Here is a 6,000-nt window from a genome sequence, read left to right on the forward strand (position 1 = left end):
GCTTAACAATGGATGAAGGCACAAAGTTGCAAATAATAACTACAAAAATAGACTGCGTTAACTGGAAGCAGAGATTGAGATAAGGATAGCACCATGAATTCACTTATGCTCTGAGAATGAGGTATTTGAACTGCATATAGAACGAAGGAAAAAAGATGAAAAAGAGCATAGGAGAGTGGAATAGAATTGTAATGGCAAGTATAAAAAGAAAGAGTAGATTCTGAGATAACTGAAGAAGGAAAAGTAAAAGTATATGCAGACAGCCTAAGTGTGATGAAAAAAAGGCAGAGGAGAAAAGGAGGTTATTTTGGTATTATAAATTTTGACTGACACTGTCTGATAAGCACATATTTCATGAAGAACAATTATTTTAGAAGACAAAGCCGAATTTAAAAAAATAACTTGTAGAGGTTTCCTGTTGTCTTGCTGTAGTGGTTTAAGCACAGATGGAAATTAAGCACCATGCAGATGCTCACTCAACCCTCCCCCCTCAACTCCCCCACCCCAGTGGAGTGGGGAGAAGGATCAAAGTAAAACTTGCGTGTTGAGATAAAACAGTTTAATAATTTAAAATAAAGCAAAATACAATAATGATGGTAAAAACCAGTAATTATAATAAAAAGGAAACAAACAAGTGATGCGCAATGCAATGGCTGACCAATGCCAGGCCCCCGTTCCCAAACCCAGATTGGCCACGCTTCCAGCTAATTCCTCCCAGTTTATGATGCTCTGTGGTGTGGAATATCCCTTTGCCCAGCTATGTTCCCTCCCAGTTTCTTTTGTGTACCTCCTCATTAGCAAAGCATGAGAAAAGGAAAAAAGTCCTTGACTTAGGATAAACAAGACTTAGCAAGAAAACAAAGCATCAGTGTGTTACCAACACCATTCTAATTCTGAATCCAAAACACAGCCCTGTAACAGCTACTGAGAAGAAATTAACTCTACCCTAGCTGTAACCAGGACACTTGTTTTTGAGAAGAAAAAGGTTAAAATAACTTTGATAAAGATGGTTGATTTCATTTTAGAAAGCCCAGAAATAACTACTTGATGAGTGGTTATGACTATATCTTCTGCCATGACAAGGACATGTGCCACAGTGCATTCTGTGAAACAACTCCAAAACAATCAACTAACGAAAAATACCACAGACTGTTTAGAATGCCCTGTGGAACTCACTGGAAATATGTTTCAGTCAAATTATGAAACCCATCTTTTGGGACTAGAACATTTGAGACATTGGGCCAAAGTCCGTTGAGTATCTTGTCCCTTCTAAGACAAAATATTTTCTACTAGAAGAAACACTGAATTTTAGTGATTTCCAGAGGGAAAGCTAACAAAAGGAAGGGATGGAGCTGGGAGTTTTCTTCATTAACTTAGGAGAGAAGAGTGACAGAAACTGCTGTAAAACATTATTTTTCTTAGTATGGAGATCAAAGAGAGCAAGCCATGCAGCACTTTAAGAAGAAAGGATATGCCTCCTATCCTATGAACACTAACCAAATCCTAAACTTGCAGGAAAGAAGTCAGGATGTTTCATTAACTGTAACCCTCCCCTCATTTTTACACTTCTGGTGAGAAATTCCTTTGCTAAATGTCCTCTTTGGACATATTGTCCCCAAATGGTTTAACCTGGACCCCACACGTAGATGAAAACTAACCCCCTTTGTGCAAACACAGGTTATGTCAAGTTTGAAGCTTTGACCTCAGACAGCAAGGCAAGAAGCATGGTGTGACAGACATGATACCAGCATTCCCCAATTATCCAAAACATGGCTCTTTGCTGTGTATTGTGAAACCTTGTGCTCAGATAACATTTCCACCCAGGTCCACCTTTCTATCTAGACCATGAGAACTAGAGTCTTTGGCGTATATATGCATAGCCCTCTGCACCCTTTGCTAGTGGATGAGGCATCCAGAGCAGCACTTGTGTGTCTTCCTTCCCTGGTGAAGGCTGCGAACAAGGGGATGCACACAGTGGAATGAGGGTGTGATAATAAGGGAAGTATTTTTGTACCACAGGATTTTGTAGAAAATCCTGTGGTGATGTTACTAATATGTCTTGGTATCATCTATCTAACTCTCTTCTCCCAAAAGATCTGCAGTGTCTTCATACCTTCCTGAATCCTCTAATGCGTTCCTGCTTCACCCACTCACTCCCTAGTGACATACAATCCATAGCCCCCTGCTGCTCAAATTATGTCTTCCCTGACACAGTATCCTTGTAGGTTTCAGTTACACCAGATTGCTTGTTTTCTGCTTTGCTAGGAGATGATAGGAGTCAAGGGGAAGGGAAGGAGGCAGGACCGATAGAAAGTGGCTCTGTAAGTAGTTGCCTTGGCTCAGGGCAGTGAAACCGTAAGGGCAGGAGACAGGGACCAAAGATGCTTGATCAGGGCCTGCATGAAGGATACCACCACTGTGAAAGTCTCCTTCCCCTTCCTGCACTGAGCCAAGAGTTGCTGTTCTGCACTCTTTCCACCCACTCCTCCATGCTCAGGCTTTTGGTAAAAATGCTTTATTCAGTGAGTGAATATGCCTTTTCTCTTTTCTGATGGACTTGCAACATCTCAAGACCTACAGTCCCCACCCCATTGGGTCCTCACAGCCAGATCTCTTGTCTCTCCAAGTAACACCACCTCTGCTCATTCGGAGCACACCAACCCTACTTCTTGTTACTCCTTGTGTTCTTATCCTCTGTGCATCCCTTCTAGTTTACTACCAGTCAGCGCTTTTACCTGATACTTCCATATCTGTGAAGTTTAATAGGATATCAAATCTATTTTTCTTGTCATGTGGTCCAGAAAAGATTTGCACTAACTTGTAACACTGATGTCTCAGAATTATTGACTTGATTTTATAGCAAACCTGAACACTGAAAACACACTCACTGAATTATATTTTGGTGATGCTTTGTTCCATTTCCAAACCACTGATGGAATATGCCTGTTAATACTAGTTAGATGTCTCTTTAACTCTTCACTCCTAAAACATTCATGATGGATCATCAGTCAGTATTTTTATTTCTCAGTTCTTTTTGCTTGTGGAGTTGATGTTGGTCATACTTTTGGTGTTATTGTTACTATTATTAAAGTAAGCTTCTGCTACAGGAATGAAATTCTGTAATCAAAAAGTCTCTACAAGAATATCTAATGAATTCAGCTGATGACTGAGACCATGTGAGCTATAGATGTGTCAAAGGAAGACAATGGTTCTTGACTCTCCTGATTCATTCTGTGACAGATGTTACATTCAGTGAGTAGGGGAATGTTAGAAATAAGCAGTTATTTATTCATTCCACAGTCTCCTGCGGCAAAAAACTAGAGTAGTGACAGTGCTCACCCACACTGAACAGCTTAGAAATGCCAATTTATGATTAAAAAGAAAGCTGATTGTTCTGTTAACATGGAAACCTTTCAGAGCACAACAAAGGAAAAAATAATCTACCTTCAGGGCCTTACTGGCTACACAGTATGATATGTACCAGAGCACATTACCACAAGTTTTATTTATTCCAATGTGCAGGTCAGGATGGCAGACATTTTTCATGCAAGCCTGGAATTCACACTGTCCCTTTTCAAGGAGGTGATTGGGACCCAGTATATGAAATTTCTCTATAAATAACACTAGCATTTCTTGGCAAAGAGGTGAATTTCATCCTGAATGTAGATTTTACTTCTGTATGAGTGACACTTCCACCTCTCCAGTCCCTTCCTGGAATAAACACTCTACCACAGGAGGGTGTCACTAATAAAATTACATCAGTGCAAGGTCAATTATAATTCTCTCACTCTTCTCAGTATCTAAAGACCCAGCAAAGGACAGTCACATGGCTTTAGCATTCAGTAGCTTTGTGTATTTTGGGATATCAAAGCTCCACTTCCACTGTGATTCTGTAAAATTTGTGATCTTTGTAAAATCTTACAACTTAGCACTTGCAGGAACCTTCCCTTTGCTAGCCCATCTTGCCCTCAACCTCAGTTGAAGCTCTGGAAACTGCTGGTGGTGGCATGGCTCATGAGCTGTTAGTGCCTACGTGGCCTCCACTTTAGCTCTGAGCCTTGGACAGACTATTATCCAATCTGCTGCTTCCAACAGTTGTGGGAAATCTATCATTATTGATCTGTTTAGACCATTATACTTACTTGTAAGCTGTGTTAACAGTTGGTAATGACAACTGACTGTAATCTTCTCCTTTACCCTTCCTTCCCATTTCTTCTCTGACTTCCTTCACCAGCCATGAATGTGAAGTGGTACACTTTGGCATATACTCCCAAGGGATAATCTGGTAGGGAAATGTGAGTGTGTTCCCAAAGCAACAGCTTACTGGTTGTATGTAAAATATGGAAACCCTTTTTTCTCCTGGGATTTTCAAAATTAGGTATTTGATGCCTCTCAATAGGAAAATACCATATTTAAATATGTCATTATTAGTGTGATTTTGTCATGGTTTAGGAATGGCACTCACCAATGTACTGTTCCCACTGAAACCCCAAACCACACAATGTTCACTCTCTGCCCCCCTTTTCCTCTCCGCATCCCCACTGCAGCAGATTGGAGAGAAGAACTGAAAGCACAAAATGCAAAGATCACAGATTGAGATAAGAACAATTTTCTGGAAACAACAATAAAATATGAAAATGGACAGTGACAGCAAAAAATATTAATAACAAAAGTCTAGAAAACAGAGAGTGAGGAGCTCAGCCCAACTGCAGCCACTCACCCCAACTGCTTCCTCCAGCTCAGGACAAGTGTTACCCCCCCACTCCATCTGCTGCACTTGCTTAACCCAAAGGAACCCCTTCTCCCTGGAACAGAGTTTCTTTACCTGGCCCTCAGCAATGACATGAGGTGGTATGGAGCAACATCTGTGTTCTAGTAGCCATGTTCCCTCCTGGCTAATGCAAAAAAATTAACCTTTTGTTTGCTGGAACCAGGATAGAGCTCTTACAGAAAATCATTATTTTTAAATCCAGGCGACATCCCTTTGATACTTTCTTATTTCTTTCATTATTTTTGAAGGGCATATACAATGGCTGTCTCCTGTTAGCTGTGTAGCTTTATTCTTCAATGAAATTCTGGTATTTGGGCTGTTGCTTTGTGTATTCCTTAGTCCACCATTTGCTCTGTAGCTTTATATATTCATTAAAGGTCTGTGAAACACACTATCAAAATGTCAAGCACCTTGCGGCTCTGATTCATGTCTGCTCAGTATTCAGATATTAGCTCCAGCAAACCTTCTGCAAACTTTCAGTTGCAGCTGGTACAAACTTTGTGCTCTCCCTGCCTGTCTGCAAACATCTTTTGATACTGTTCTGTGATGCATTTGAAAGCTAAATCTTGTCTTTCTATAGAAAACCTATAGAACTCTTCTTTCCATTTCCCTGACTGGATGAAATTGCTGTCAGTGCCTCAGTGGATCAATTAGAAACTATTTCACTCGTGTAACTATAGAAAGACAATCTGAGCTCTTTCTCCAATGGGAAAAAAAAAAAAAATCAAAAGACTAATTTATGTCAGTCCTTCTTTCTGAATTAGCCAGTTTTGAATTAGTGGAGTTCTATTTTCAGTCTCTGAGTAAGTCCACATGCAGACAGTGCAGGATGAAAGCATGGCCACAAATGGTCCATCCCTTAGATCACCACTCCAAACAATGTCCTCCAAACGGTTTGCAGTAATAACCCTAAACCATGTCTGACTTGAGTACACAAACAACAGAACATCACTGACTAGGTGAGACTATGTGACATCCCAGCATTGGTGTACGAGTGCAAGATTCCATGTGTCTTGTCCCATAGCATGGCTTTTCTTTATCCTTTCAACCTCAGTGTATGCAATCACCTACATCCAAAAAGACAGTAATGTCCTGTACACCAAATGTTAGCTCTTCTGACTGAAGCACGGTGATTTTTGAACACAATGTCTTAAGGAATGAACAAGACATCTGTGGGAATGTCTATTAACTGGAAATTAGGAAACCACAGAGACTCATGAGGCACACAT

The sequence above is a fragment of the Corvus cornix genome, chromosome 1A (genome assembly GCF_000738735.6).
Source record: "Corvus cornix cornix isolate S_Up_H32 chromosome 1A, ASM73873v5, whole genome shotgun sequence".
NCBI lineage: Eukaryota > Metazoa > Chordata > Aves > Passeriformes > Corvidae > Corvus > Corvus cornix.